Source organism: Halichoerus grypus, chromosome 4, assembly GCF_964656455.1.
Source record: "Halichoerus grypus chromosome 4, mHalGry1.hap1.1, whole genome shotgun sequence".
NCBI lineage: Eukaryota > Metazoa > Chordata > Mammalia > Carnivora > Phocidae > Halichoerus > Halichoerus grypus.
The window spans coordinates 47,084,810-47,101,957 of NC_135715.1; positions in this window are offsets into that span (position 1 = coordinate 47,084,810).

The window sequence follows — 17,148 nt, forward strand, 5'->3', positions numbered from 1 at the left end:
AACATTTGTTTGCTTTATTATAGTATAATGGTAATGAGTGTCTACTATTGTCAGTCTGGAATGCTTATAGAAGGAGAATTTAGAGGAGAGGAATGGAGGCCCTTCTCATTATGGATACAGAATATACTTGGTTGAACTATGCAATGTATTGCTTTGGCAATTTGACAAGACTGTGCTTAAGCCAAGCTGGAAAAGAGCTGTCAACACTTTATAAACTGTTGAAATAACTTCTTTATCAGTAGAGCATTGCATTGTCTCGCCACTTAACTTTCACAACTTTATCTTCTTTGAACTATTTAATTTCTTATTATGATCTTGAGTGCTTGGCAGATAGATGTGTATAAAATGACATAATGGACATTTTATGGGCTATTCAACTGGTGATCTTTGAACTCATATTGCTAAGTAGTCTGTGGAAAAATAAGCCATTTTAGCACAATTTTAAAAGCAATCTGCATTTCAAAAACCACCCTGATGGTGTATTTATTGGTTCTAGTAAGACATTATACATTGTTAAACTTTTAAAAAAAATGATATGAGAATCTGTCAAGTTTAGAAAGGAGTGATTATATTCCATTCAGGTCACTGGCCATAAATTTCATGACTGAGTTCTGGTATATTACCTTTCCACAGTCATTTTGGTTGTACTTTAGGGGTCTAAAAAGATTCAAATTAAGTAAACTGGTAATGTAACTATACTCCAGATGAATTGGTTTAAGCAGTAAAGCCATAGATTGAAGAACCTTTACATAGGTAAAGATTGGGATGCAAGTACCAGCTTCCAACTGTACTTGTCTTTAGAAGTATAGAGTTTCTGAATGTCTACACAATGGGGATGGAGATACTATGTAGTTATATAAAACTCTTCTTCTCTGGAGGCACCTGGGTGGCTCAGTTGGTTGAGCGTCCAACTCTTGGTTTTGGCTCCGGTTGTGATCTCATGGGTCATGGGATTGAGCCCCGTGTAAGGCTCGGTGCTTAGCGGGGACTCTGCTTGAAGATTCTCTCCCTCTGCCCCTCTCCCCACATGCATGCATGCACGTGCTCTCTCTCTCTCTTTCAAATAAATAAATAAATCTTAAAACAAAACAAAACAAAAACTTTTCTCTGGATAATCCTCCACCACTAAGGGAGGGAATGGGCCAGGATAATATTACTCTAAACTGCCAGTAGCCTATCAATATTCAGGACAAGATTAGAAAAAAATCATGTTACGAACTGTTAGACTGTGAGGGGTGCCTGATTGGCTCAGTCAGTTAAGAGTAGGATTCTTGGTTTCGGCTCAGGTCATGATCTCAGGTTTCTGGGATGGAGCCTTGAGTCTGGCTGCATGCTCAGTGGGGAGTCAGCTTCCCATCTCTGTCTCCCTCTGCCTCCCCCGACTTGTCCTCTCTCTCCCTCTCTCAAATAAATAAATAAATCTTTAAAAAAAAAAAAAAACTGTCAAGAGTCTGGGATTTTACCATACTTTTAGCTAAAAAATTGTCCAGGTTCATGGATGCTGGCAGAAGATAGCTCTTGAGTCAGAGAAAAAGGACTTTATTACTCACAACCCAGTAGGCAGCATGAGTTTCATTTTTCCTTGGTTTCCTATGTACCCTGTGATGGATAGACTGTAAGGTGACCCTTTCCCCCTGAACAATGATTCGCATCTTCTGATGTTCAGACTTACGCGTCATTCCCTCTCCTTGAGTATGGGAGGGATCAATGACTTGCTTTTACCCAATAGAATATAATAAATGTGATAAGATGTCCTATTACATTATGGTTAGGTTACACTATATGGCAAAGGTGATGACATCTCACCCCTATAATTACATTACCTTACGTAAGACTCTATCTTGGCAGATTGGAGCTGAAGACTAATCCAGTTTATAGGCTTGATGAAGCAAGCAACCGAGTTAGAGAACCCACTTGTCAAGGAACTACAGATGGCCTTTATGAACTGTGGGAAGCATCCAGTCAACAGCAAGTAAAACCTCGGGTTTTTAGTCATACAGCCACAAGTAACTACCAGTAATCTGAACGAAAGTGGAAGCAGATTCTTCTGTCAGGTCTCTAGATGACAAGGAACCCTGTCTGGCACCTGGATTGCAGCCTTTTAAGACCCTGAGCAAAGGATAAAGTTAAGGTGTGCCTGGATCCTTGACCCATGGAAAGTGTGAGATAACTGTATTTGTTTTAGGCCACTGTATTTGTGATTTGTTATGTTAGTATAGAAAACACTGCTGAAGTCCCATGGGAGCAATGCAGAAACAGACCTGGGTAGATGGTGCACACATAATGAGTTCCTGTCATAGCTGATGAACCCTGAGATTAGGAAACTAATCTCATATAAGAGACTTCTAGCAAACCTCCTTAAACTTTCTCTTTAGAAAGACCCATTACCTTTATAATGCTGGATGGTGAACAGATTTGTTCTGTGACCACAAGGAAGACACAATCTTCATTTTCCAAGGCTGTTTGCTTTTTTCCTTGAGAAAGTAGTCCAAGACAACTGTTGTCACAAGTTTCACCATGGAGAATTGTTGCCAACAGCTCAGAGGTTCTTTTAGCATTCTAGAAGAATTTCCATATACTCAGCAGTATATAGCAGTGTGGAAGAGACCACAGTTATGTCTCATCCATGCCAAAAGGTCCATTTGGGACAGTAAAATGGGAGAGAAGTAACTGAGCCTATTTTATAAAATAATATTTAGTTATCTGTAGTTTTTCCCTTGATAAATTTAAGTTATAGTCACTGCTACTAATGTGCAGGTAATATTATGTTTTGGTGTAGAACAGCTATGGGAATGTCCATGAACTTAAACATGTCCATAAAAAGATGAAGGGAGAATTTTATGCTCTAACTGTCTCAAATGTAAAGAAGATATAGATGCATTATCCCCTTTCCAGTACTCAAAATATTGGTATTTAATATATATAAACATAAGAATCTGAAACTATTACAGATATTAATAAACTTCAGTAGAGTCATTTTAGTTAAAACATTTCAAGCTATAAGTATTTTTCAGTTTTTCAAGAGTTTCTAAGATTTTTAATACAGAGAATTAGTAGATCATGACATGATGGATGAACTTAAATTCTGGGTTCCTTGATCAGGAGGGCTGGGATATCAGACTAAATAAATGAGAGTTTATTAGTTTGGGAGTATTCACTCATGATGCAGGATTTAAGATCCTGTGAGGATCTCGGGAGATGATGTGAACTCTATTGGAATAACTTTTGGAAGTATGGAAAAAGTGATGGCCAAAGTGAGCACCCAAGAATGGAGTTACTCAACTTGTACCCTCAGAAGAAATTTAAAAAATGGATGATTTGGAAGCTAAGAGAAGTTGTCATTAAAAATGTTTAAAATTCTTTCCTAGTTTCTGGACTTCAGACAATTTTGATTAAGGATCCACTTGTTAAAGAGAATGTTAGGTCCTTTGACAAAAGGATTCTATAATACATTGGCAATGTGCAAGATAATTATTCACTCAGTCTTTTCCCATTTAGTCAGTATAAATTTACAATGGAAAAAGAATTTTCGAACAATTTTGAGGACTAATGTACTTTGGTATTCACAGATTTAAAACATCACTGTGTCTCCTTTATTTTGAGTGGCATATGAGGGCTAGTTAATAAGTAGAACATTGGGTAATATGCAGCTCATATTAAATTCACAGAGCCATCCTAATTGCCTAATGTAAAGTTAGGAGAGACATACTTGATTGTTAGTGCAACCCCTGCTGGCTACTTGGCCTGTGAAGTGAGAACTATATAGTGGGGCAAACCAAATAGAAGCTCCTGCAACTGAAACCCCCATCAGGCACAAGATAGTTTATCAGCAAAAGTGTCACCACCTGGAGAAGATGAAAAAATTAGTACCACCTTTAAGGATTTAAAGTCTTGGTCCTCTTCATGTCTCCATTAAGTTCACCAATACTCACCAATATTTTGCTAAACCAGATGGATCCTTGAAGGTGATAGTACATTATCACAAACTCAACTTGTAGTAGTCTCCATTGCAACTGCAATGGCCAGACATGGTATCTGTGCTAGAGCTGAGGTAATCTGGCATCAGCACATGAAGCAGTCATAGATTTAACAAATGTGCTATTTTCTATCCATATTGAAAAAAGGTTTAGAAACATTTTGCATTCATGTATGGTTGTCATTGGTATATACAGTTTTCTTCAGGTCTATGTTAACTCTTGTGCCCATTAATGGTACAGTCCCAAAAGATTTGGACCATCCAGATGTCCGGTAGAACTTGATCCATTGAATATATGACAATTTATTAAAGGAGCTAGATGAACAAGTGGCTAACAAATTGAAGGCCTTGGCAAGACATGGATATTCTAAGAGTGAGAGTAAACCCTATGAAATCTCAAGGACTTACTATATCAGTAAACTTTTTAGGGTTCACTGGCCAGAGGTTTTGCAGAATATCCCATCCAAACTAAAAGCATCTTGCATCCTTTTGCAAGCAGTCCTGCAACGTGGAGCAAACAACCCGGCAATTTCTGGGTAGATATATTAGTGAAGTTTATGGCAAGTGCCCATGAGAGAATCAAAAATGATCTCCTGGGTTTCTAACTTCAGCTTATTCCATCTGCCATAGAGAATTTTACATCTACTGAAAACAACTCTAGTAAGTAAGCCCAGGAAGAGACAGAGTGTATGGTCATGAAACAAGTGATGTGTGTCTGGAGCTGTCCATAACAAGCTGGGTTCTGGGAGATTCACCAAGTCATACAGTTGATCAAGCTCAGTAATAATCCAGTGTCAGTTGGAAGTGGTATAAATGGAATTAAGCATAGCAGAAAAGAGGACATGAACATGCTTCAAGAACTGGTAGCCCAGAACCCATGCCATTGACAGCTTATGCATCACTGCCCCTTTCTCAACTCACACCTGTGGTATGTAGAATTTTATACATTCAGCTGTTGAGGTAGGAAGAAGCTTGAGCTTAGTTCCTGGATAGGTCAGCTTAGAATGTGAATGTACGGCAAAAATGGAAAGCAGCTACACTAGAGCCTCACTCATGGGTGGCTATGAAAAGTTTTGTAAAGGAAATTTTCCCGAGGCAATATAGCTCGTCATCTACTTTGTTTAGAAGTGGTTATAAGTTAGAATATATACTGGCCTGTGAATATAACTAACAGCCTGACCTACTACTCAGGGACCTGGAGAAAGACTGGAAGATTAAGGACAGAGAAGTCTTGGATAAAAAGTACGCAAAGGCACATATGCGAGTGGGCAGAATGTGTGAAGTTCTTTGTATCGTATTAACATATTCCAGAGAGCATCCGCCATAGGAGTCAGATTATACAACCAGTTAGGATGATTCAGTCACCTGTTGATGCCAGTGAGTTTCTAATATCAGCCACCCGATACAGTGGATAATAAATGAAACTTGGCCATGGTGGCAGAGATGCTGTTTCAGTGGCCTGATACATGGGCTCCCACTTAACAAAGCTGATCTAGCTATTCCCATTGCTGGTGCCCAACCTGTCAGTGTTAGAGACGCTAAGCCCCCAATGTGGCACAAACCCTAAGAAGATAAATAAGCTCCCACTTTGACAAGTTGATGACATTGGTCCCATTGTACCCTGGAAGGGCCTGTGATTCATTCAGACAGGAAAAGAGACATGCTGGGTATAGTTCTGTCCTTCCTGACTGCAGAACACTACTATTAGGGAGCTTACAGAGCATTTGATCCAATGGCATGGGGTTCCATAAAATATCACTTTTAAAAATTTTTATTTAAAAAGGATATGTAGGAATGAGCCATCACTGTAGAATTAACTGGTCATATCTATCATATGACCTGGAAGCTGTTGGACTGATAGAAGATTGGAATGGTCTGATGATGGCAAAGCTAAACTGGAACTCAGATGTAATAACTTTAAGAGGATCAGGCATCATCCTCCAAGATGCAGTACACATCTTAAAGCAAAGATGTTTATATGGGATGTGTACCTGATGGAGGAATTCATGGATCTGACCTTTACAGGGAAAAAAGAATGGCCAACTTTACCATAATTTCCAGTGGTGCCTTAAGGAAGATTTGCTTCCTATTCCTGCAAATCTGGGTTCTGTAAGATCAGAAACTCTAGGTCCCAATGGAGGAAAGGTTTCAGTCAAGGGAAACGGCAACAGTTCTATTGAACTCTGAGAAACTGGTACTGTTTGGTGAAGAGTGCGGGTTCAGGTTAAAATCCTGTATGATTTTGGGGTGCCTGGGTGACTCAGTTGTTAAGTGTCTGCCTTCGGCTCAGGTCATGATCCCAGGGTCCTGGGATTGAGCCCCACGTCGGGCTCCCTGCTCAGCGGGAAGCCTGCTTCTCCCTCTCCCTCTGCCCCTGCTCGTGTTCCCTCTCTCGCTGTCTCTCTCTCTCTCTCTCTGTCAAAAAAAAAAAAAATCCTGTATGATTTTTCAGATCCAATCATAGGCAATTATAAAGGCTTTGCTTGTCCAGCTTCATGGGAGAAAGTCCTACCCACATTAAACTAAACCACAGCCATGCCTTATAATTTTCTGGAGGGAGTTACTCTCAAGGACTCCACTCCTTCCCCAGGCCAGCCTTGTATATCTATATTCCTAGACTAGTCACCTCCATTCAGAACCCTCCTAATCAGGGACCTCAACTGAGACACTTTTCCTTCACCTCCTTATCAAGAGATCTTGACAAGACACTTTTCTCCACTCTGACTGTAATTTTGTATGCCTACTCCTTCTTCCTCTACTGTTTTGTAACCCCTGGTTACAAAAATTACAAGGGTGTTTTGTTCAGGATTCCTTGACGGTGAGACAGTTCCCCCATCTGCACTGATGTACTTGATTCTCACCTGGTGCCCTTCTGTTGGGGAGAAATGGAATATTGGGAAGCCAGTGACTACTTTTTCCCTTGCTTACACTGTCCAACCAGTGAATAAAGGCTTGATTGTTACTTTCAATTTGGCTAATTGTCCTATGACCACGTTGACACCTGACAGCTCAATATCTGAGCACCTCAGACTTGATGCAAGGAACCCAAAGGCAACAAAAGAACCAACAATTTGTCAGGGGTAATTGACCCTGATCATCAGTAGGAGGTAGAACTGCTGTTACAGTGTAGTCATGGAAGAATATATTTGGTACCCAGATAACCCACTTGAATGCCTTTTGGTACGTTATTGCCCAGTTTTGATGGAAAATGGATAAATACATCAACTTCTGCCTGAGAAAGGCATGGTGACCCGCCCTGGGCCTGAGGGCCTGTGTCATGTCATCAGGGAATAGTATAAGACTGGCATAGCACATTCTACAAGCTGAGGGGAAAGGGATTGAAAAAAGGAGGCAAGTATCTGTTGCAACACTAACACATTGGGAGGTATAATTTGTCTTACTAATCTACTTCTCATATTCCCCATGAACATAGGCATGTTAGAACCCTGGAAAAACTGCTGCCAACATGTACATGAAGTGGGTCCAAGCAGTGCAAGGGATGTACTTTAGTGGAAACCATGATGTACCCTGGATTCCTATGGAAAGCAGGAGAGGAGTTTGGCTGAGAGTTCTCTTGGAAGGTAATTTTCAACACCCAGCTCCTCCAGGGGTTGCTGGCTCTAGGCGTTTGCACCTTCCAAGTCACACTCTTCTCACACAGCCCATATCAAATGACTTATATAGGCGGAGAAAAAAAAGCCTAGCTCTTTTGGCCCCGAATAGGATAACTTTGATGGATCATACTAGTTCCAGAGATGGCCATGTGTTGGCTGTTAGGATTGTTCCCTCTGAACAACCCTGCTTCTTTCCCCTTCATCCTGCAGTCATCGATTCCAAGGACACTCCTTAATACAGTCTGCACAGTCATCTCCAGTGTGAGTCTGCTTGTTGGATTGCTCGAGCTGTGTTGCTTTTTTAAAGGATAAAAATTCTAATGACCCATAGGCAGTATAATTGACCTTAGTCTAGTGACTTCTTTTGAACTCACTTGCAAACTAAAATGTAACTTCATAAATTAAATGTTATGAATTGGATTATTTAGATATAAGATTGATAATGGATTTGAATTTTAGACTTGAAATTATTGAAATAAAATGTTTCAAGTGTTTGCTTCTGAAAAATTCTGAATTATCATGAATAAAACCATGAATAGGTGAGGTTGTATTTTAACCAATCTGAAAATAGAATTAAGTAATGAGGAACTCCAATTGTCTTGTATTACATATTTAGATATTACTCAAAGTTTGTAGTTTATATATTCAGAAATGGCAGATTCTTTAGACTGAATGTGTGTGTCTCCCCAAAATTCGTATATTGAAATCCTAACCCCCAATGTGGTGGTATTTGGAGGTGGGGCCCTTGAGAGGTGATTAAGTCTTGAAGGCAGAACCCTTATGGATGAGATTAATGTCTTTATAAAAGAGACCCCAGAGAACTCTCTCACTCTGCTTCCACCATGTGAGGTGATAGCAAGAAGACAGCCATCTACGAACCAGAAATCAGGCTTTTACCAGGCACCAAATCTGCTAATATCTTGATCTTGGGCTTCCCAGTCTTCAGAACTGTGGAAATGTTTCTGTTGTTTTTAAGCCACCCAGTCTGTTATTCTGTTATAGCAGTCTGAATGGACTAAGACAGCAGGTTATACTTATTTCTTGAGATGATGAGTTCTAGAAATTTCATGCAGATAAAATTAATTATAAGAGACATATAATTTCTCAATATTAAAACTTTATTTCACTGGGGATCAAGTTTTGCCTGTGGAAAAGATAAAGTTTTCTTTTAAAAAAATTGGCATATCAAACAAATGCAAATTTTAGGAAAATGTCAACATGGAAACACTTTTATACTGTAATATACAGGCCACATACATACACAACAATGACAATAATAAGATTTGTAATTGATTTATTCTTGTTATTTTAAGGAGGAAACATTCTGTAATTCAGATTTTCACAAAATAACCTTATCAGAAATTGAATCTAGGCTAATATATGGGTTTCCAGGTCCCAATCCAGACCCACTAGGAATCTGTGTTTTTAATAAATGTCAAATGTAGTTTCTATGAGAGATTGTCTCATTTCCCTGTTGCTTTTTGCTAATCATAGTCTGGAATTCTAGTATATCCATCCTCCTTCAAGATGATGTTGTTCCCACTGCTCTGACCTGAGTAGAAGCGTGACTTAAGACAATGCCAAGCTTTCCTATTCTGTTCTCAAACTGAATCATCCACCATAGTTCACCAGTGTAAGAGGGTTATATGTGCAATAATAGTCTTTTGTGAAATTTGGGGATTATCTTAAGAGAATTATTATTTAAGGGAAAATGTCTTCAAAAATATTATCAACTGACTGTTAAAAATTAATTCCTAAAATCATCCTTTGTATCATAGCCTGCAACTAGATGTGATGTGGAGGAATATGTGAACAAAACTTGCACAGTGGTCCCCCAATGGGAGAACCTTGTTCAAAAACTTATTTTCCACCTTGAGATCTGCCTTCTCTCTCTACTTTGTAGGCAGACTTTCTTCTTCAATCCTCCATATTTTTATTTTTTCCCTCTACATTGAGAAGCTCTTTGAGTTTATGTATCTGCTCCATTCACTTTTACCTACCAGGATTATCAATAGACACCATAATCTGTAACAATATGTGACCCCACTGCTCTGCTATTCACAGTGTGTAATGCAAAGTAGGAATATACTTATACATAGGTAGAAAATATGTTTATCAGATGAACTGATCACTATCTCACATAGTTTGCATTTCTGAAGTTCTTAGGCAGAGTTGCATAGTGAATATAGCTATATTTGTTTTGTTTTGACCATACAATTAAATTATCAGATGAGTGGCACCTGGGTGGCTCAGTTGGTTAAGCAGCTGCCTTAGGCTCAGGTCATGGTCCCGGGGTCCCGGGATCAAGTCCTGCGTTGAGCTTCCTGCTCAGCGGGGAGCCTGCTTCTCCCTCTGACCCTCCCCTCTCTCGTGCTCTCTCTCTCTCACTCACTTTCTCTCTCTTAAATAAATAAAATTTTTAATAAAATAAAATAAAATAAAATTATCAGATAAGTATTGAGTATCATACTTAATGATGAGATCTTAGAAATAGTATCATTAAAGTCAGGGAAAAAAGAAGATGCTCATGATCTTGAACATTATTTAACATTGTTCTGGAAGTATTGACAATACAATTAGAGATAAAAGAAATGAGAAATATACTTTAAAGGAGGAAGGAAAAATTTCATTAGTTAAGGATATTATTATAACCTGAAGCTATAATAGATTCAACTGAAAAATTACTTAGAGTAAACCAAAAAATGAGATATTTTATTGATTTTAACATGAATATACAAAAGTTAACACCAGTTAAAACCAGGTAAAGTATAATAGAAGAAAACATCACTTATAGCAACAACAACAAATTAAAATATAGAAGATAAAATATAATAAGAAATGTAGAAGTTTCTAAATGGAAAGAAAAATTCAACTGAGTTGTGAGAATGGCTTCAATAAATAAAGCCATATCTTTCCTAAATGGCAAATAACTAAAATGTTAAAGATTCCAATGTTTAATAATATAAAAGTTCCAGTTCTCCCTAAATTCACAAATAAATCAAGAAGTGAACATAATTTTATTTATTTATTTAGATTTTATGTATTTATTTGACAGAGAGAGACACAGTAGGAGAGGGAACACAAGCAGGGGGAGTGGGAGAGGGAGAAGCAGGCTTCCCGCTGAGCAGGGAGCCCAATGCAGGGCTCAATCCCAGGACCCTGGGATCATGACCTGAGCTGAAGGCAGACGCTTAACAACTGAGCCACCCAGGCACCCCAAGAGTGAACATAATTTTAAAATTATTTTTAATAGGCACAAAGATTCTAACTTGGGAGAATAAATGTGATCATAGCCAATACAAGTGGAATGCTGACATATTAGTTTCCTATTGCTGTCATAACAAATTACCAGAAACTTAGTGGCTTAAGCAATATAAACTTATTTTTTTTAAAAGATTTTATTTATATATATACCACATCTACAATGGAATATTATGCAGCCATCAAAAGGAATAAGATCTTGCCATTTGCAACGACGTGGATGGAACTGGAGGGTATTATGCTGAGCGAAATAAGTCAAACAGAGAAAGACATGTATCATATGACCTCACTGATATGAGGAATTCTTAATCTCAGGAAACAAACTGAGGGTTGCTGGAGTGGGGGGTGGGGGGGGAGGGATGGGGTGATTGGGTGATGGACACTGGGGAGGGTATGTGTTCTGGTAAGCGCTGTGAATTGTGCAAGACTGTTGAATCTCAGATCCGTACCTCTGAAACAAATAATGCAATATATGTTAAGAAAGAAAAAAAGAAGAAGAATGTAGCAGGAGGGGAAGAATGAAGGGGGGGAAATTGGAGGGGAAGAAGAACCATGAGAGACAATGGACTCTGAAAAACAAACTGAGGGTTCTAGAGGGGAGGAGGGTGGGAGGATGGGTTAGCCTGGTGATGGGTATTGAGGAGGGCACGTTCTGCATGGAGCACTGGGTGTTATGCACAAACAATGAATCATGGAACACTATATCTAAAACTAATGATGTAATGTATGGGGATTAACATAACAATAAAAAAATTAAAAAAAAAAAGATTTTATTTATTTATCTGTCAGAGAGAGGGAGAGAGAGAGCACAAGCAGGGGGAGCACAGGCAGAGGGAGAAGCAGACTTCCCGCTGAGCAAGGAGCCCAAGGTGGGACTTGATCCCAGGACGCTGGGATCATGATCTGAGCCAAAGGCAGACAGATGCTTAACTGACAGAGCCACCCAGGAGTTCCCAATATAAATAAATTTATTATCTTATAGTTTTGTTGGTTAGAAGTTTGATAGGGGTCTTCCTAAGCTAAAATCAAGATATCAGTAGGGCTGCATTTCTTTCTGGAGGTTTTAGATGGGAATCTGTTTTCTTGTCTTTTCCAGGTTCCAAAGGCAGCTTAAGTTTCTTGGTTTGTGGCCCTTTTCCTCTGTCTTTAAAGCCAACAATGGCTGGTTGTGTCCTTACGACATCACATCATTCTGACCTTTTCTTCTGCCTCCTTTCTTCCACATTCAAAGACCTTTTTTGAGTTCAACCAGATAATCCTAGAAAATCTCTCTTATCTTAAATTCGGCTGATTAGCCACTTTAATTCCAGATTCAACCTTAATGGTGCTTTCCTATATAACGTAACAAATTCATAGTTTCCACAGCTTAGGACGTGATATCCTTGGAGGCATTATTCTGCATACCACGACTGGCAAATTCTATTCACTGTACTTGTTAACTCACATTTTCCCCCCATTCATTTTTTTTTCTTTCCAGTCATACTTAGAAGGTCAGAAAGATCATGTGTGAATGTACTTTATAAACTGTGAAGCATCTACTAAGATAAAATATAATAAGTATTTTGCTCGTATTATTTATATATTAACTGATTCTATATCAGTGATAATTTCTTCCTTTCACATTACTCAGCTGACCTGTAGTATATGCCATTAAATGTAACAGCCAGCAAATGAAAAATTAAACATTTTGTTTGTTTGTTTGTTTTGGGGTTTTTTTGGTAGTCAAAACAAGCAAAAAGAAACATTTTCCTTAATTTGCTAGAAAATGTTTCACTAAACTATACTGAACTCCCTTTTCAATCAAATAATTTCAGTTACAGAAAATAAATTCAAATTGCACTCTATCCCATTAAATAAATACATTGATTTTTGGTATTATAAGTGAGCAATATTGAATAAAAAGAAAATATATTTTTGAATATATTATATATACTTTCATGCAAATTAAAACAGTGCAATTAATTGTGAAATAGTAACTAAACTTGGATAAATCAGTAACAATCAACAAAAATTAAGATCAAACATATGTTAAAGCTTAAGTAAGGAAATGTTTGCTTTTATATACTTTTTATCAATAATGTAAAAGCGAATCTTCTCTAAATTTTCAAATACAATTGTTAGTTTAACTTTTTAAAATTATAAATGAAATTATTTTGATGGTTTAATTCAATTCTGTTGTATGAAATATATCATCTGTACAACTGTAAAATTGTTATTCTTTTCCAAATTTAGAATATCAAAAATATGCAAAATGGCTAACGCCTATCCTTTGATCCGAAGAATATGTTAAAAATGTAATTGCCATTGTTCATTCATCTAGGCCTTCTCTCAGGAGTTCAATAATGTTCATTGATTGACATAAAGTTAGCATTTTGAAAAATAGCATGTCACATTCGTGAATGAGCTCATAAGATAACTTTACATTTATCAATTTTTCTTCCTGGAATAATGTTCTTTTGACTAAGGAAAATAGTGAGGAAATGTTGATAACAAAAAGGAAAAACTGCTTGTAGAGCAACTCAATATTTTAGTGATTGACCATCAGAATTCTCTTCTATAATCACATAATTAGTCTTGGCTCCCTCGTTACACATGTCATTGTTGGAGTGAAATATTGCAAAACAGTACAATCCTAAGAAAGAAAGATGGAAAGAGCGAATGCAAGGAAGTAAAGAACGAAGGAAGGGGAGAAAGAAGGGAAAGAATGAGGGAAGGAGGAAGGAAAAAAAGGAAATCTTTAAAACTGGCATTGTTTTAATGCCTAGTAGTAAGAATACAAGTCTCTGGTTTTAGAGCAGGCATGATCTCTTAAGTTTCTATAATCATATTAAGAAATTGTTCCTTTCAGTGTGTTAAATGCTATCTAAATGGCCTCTAAGAGATCAACTGCATGTACTTGTATATCTCTATCTTGGGTTGATTTAAAACTAGTAAAATATATGATCCTTGTCTAAAAACCTACTTTCTCTATGGGGAGACAAGATTAGCTTACCTGAAACCACTGAAGAATAATGAAACTTTAAAAAGTGAAAACATTCCAATGATAAATTGAGTTCTTTAGCCTTTAATACTATCATATTCAGAAAAAGAGAAATCCTTCCAGACTGGATTATTCAAATATGTTTCCATAAAAACAAAAAAAAAAGGTGAGGTTTGTTTGCATCCTAAAAATGTGGTGGCAATTGAGTTGGCAGAGAGATGGAAGTAATTTTTAGGCAGGTGAAGTGAGAGGTCATGCCCTTCTGGCAAACTGGCAAGACAGAGAGGATATTTGTTAGTAGCTCTGAACTAATTTGTCAGTGATTTAGTAAAATATCTTATAACTATGTAATTGACTTAAACTTTCTGATAGGGGTTGGAAGTTGTTTTTGTGTCTGTATATGTGTGATAGCAATCCACAATCATCTTGTCCTTTGGCCTTGTTGTACCTTCCATTTATATTCAGGTAAAATTTCATTATAGTAAATTTCCCTTAAGGGGTCTGAGGTTATATAAGATCCAGCATCCTGATTCTATATGAAATTATTTCCAGGACTTGTAATGTTGCTTTTCTTATTTTCTCCAATAAACAGTTCTATATAACAAATATTCTCAGTCTTTTTCCATGCCACAATCCCTATGAGGGAAAATTATCTGACTTGGGGCACCTGGGTGGCTCAGTCGGTTAAGCGGCTGCCTTTGGCTCAGGTCATGATCCCAGGGTCCTGGGATCGAGCCCTGCGTCGGGCTCCCTGCCCAGTGGAGAGTCTGCTTCTCCCTCTCCCTCTGCCTGCCTCTCTGCCTACTTGTGCTCTCTCTTTATCTCTCTGTCAAATAAATAAATAAAATCTTAAAAAAAAATTATCTGACTTATGCTGCTTAGGATATAGTTTTTACATTATGTGTCAGTAATTGCAGAGTGTATTAAATCAGCAATAGTAAAATTGACATGGATCATTTGAATATTACTTAGGTTTGTGTTCATTTTTGCTCATCTCAAAGGCAAAGTATTATAAAAAAACAAAATTATTTTAATAATTGTCTGGGAAGGGTTGGTGTGCACCTGCCTCTTATTGAGGGAAACTTATCAAAGGTTAAATGTAGGTATCTGTCCCTCTTAATGGATAATAAGAGAGAGGTTTCAATGAAGGTGAAGCAAAGGATAATAAATCCTTAAATTTTGTGATTGCCCTTTTATTCTTTTTTTTTTTCTTGAGTTCTCACTTAGAAATTTGAAATTGCAATAGTATATACCAGAAAGTTTCCATTCTTGATTGTGAATTTCATTTTGCTATTTGCTATTACACTAACCTATAACTGAAGGTCCAAAAACATAAAACAAAGATCAGCAAAACTAATTAGTAAAATACCATTATCATGGGTATATACAAAATAAACCAAACTAAGATCAAGTTGAGGATTGGAAATACATTTGAATTTAGTGAAACAAACAAACAAAAAAATGATAGAGCTAATATTACTACTTGAATCTGTCCAAAAACTATATATTTACACTGACATAGTTTTCAAGAATTTTGATCTCATTTCTAAAACTGGGACCATGAAATACCCAAAGCTTTATTTAGAAAAAAAAAAAAATTCTGCTTTCTCTTTACTATACAGGTCCATAGAGCAAATAGTTACCATATTAACAAATAGCCTCAATTGCCAATTTCTTTAAGTAAAGGATGGAAAATATCAGTGTGAAAGAAACTTCTTCCTAAAGCAATTAACGAAGATTAGGATTGAAGTCCCCAGAATTATACATTATACATTATTCATAGTACTAACAAAAATACTAATAAATAAAACTTTATATCCTTTCTTAAGCTTATAGTATTGATTCATTATAGTATTAATTTGCTAACAAACATCTGTTGGACATCCCATACTATTGAGTCATTGAGCTAGACCCCAACAGAGTTCAAAGTTGAACGTCTTGATCCCTGTACCTCAGAGTTCATTATCCACAGAAAGATTCAGTGTATAAGCTACTAACAAAACAGTGGAGAGTAAAATATAGTTTTTAAAGAGATATCCATAATAATAGGACTTAGTAATTTAATAATGACTAAGATTTATTATGTTACAATGCCAAGCATTGTTTGAAGCACTTATAATAAGTCCTAACTTATGATTCCTTGGAGCAACCTTTTTGAGTGAAATGTTATCACTGTTCACAGCAAAGAAGCTGATGCTTAGTTAGATGAAGACTCTTGATTAAGACGTGGTAAGTGGTGAAACTTTGTTTTAAAACCTGTGTCAATTCAATTCTAGTGATATTTGTTGACCACTATGCTGTACCAAAAAGGAGTCTTTCTAAAAACTACTGATAACATAATGGTGTTTTAGTACTCACATATGAAAGTTATTTTATATAGTATCTCATTTGATCATCATATTTATTCTTTGAGTAGCTTGAACTTTTGCCCCACTATTCACAAGAGCAAACTAAACTAAAAAATTAGGAAAAATAATGATTTTTATGTTGTCCTTTTTGCCTCTGAGGGACCATGCATAAGATGTATCTTCATTATTTACTACTTTAATTTGCAAATGGTTGAATTTAGTATAATTTAGGCAACTAATTTCATATATGTATGTAAGAGAAGTTAAGACTAAAAATAATTAGTGACATTCAAATATTCATTCAATTAATTAGAACTGATAACAACATTCTTTTCTGTATCTATACTGAGCCTGCTTTTCTGATCCAGTGTTTGAGAAGAAAAGTACTTTCTTGCCTTTTTTGTAATGGGTGTATGAAATTCAAGACTGTGAACTAACTAAAATGTTTCCTTATCAATATTCTGCTTCAAGATTCAGGCTTTGTTGGGTCCATCAATCCCAAGCTATAAATACTGTCATAATCTGTTCAATCTTAACCAATTCTGCACTTTATAAGACCCATGAAAAGATGTTCAACCTCATTAGCCACTAGGTACATGCAAATTAAAAAATGCTAAAATATAATGAAAATACCAACTGCTGGAGAGGATGTGAAGAGACTAGGTCTCTTGTAAACTGCTGATGGAACTGTAGAATGACATAGTCATTATTGAAAATATTTTGCAAGTTCCTTATAAAATTAACCATACAACCCAGAAATAGCACTCTTGGACATTTATCTCAGAGAAATGAAAACCTCTGTTCCTACAAAAACCTGTACATTGATGTTCATAGCAGCTTTATTTTTAATATTAAAACCTGTAAATAAATATCCTCTCCTTATGTCTATGGGAAGGACTGCTAAGACTCTTGTCTGTGTGTTGTTGTCCTTTATTATATAAATTAAATAAACCTAACTCTGCTTAATCA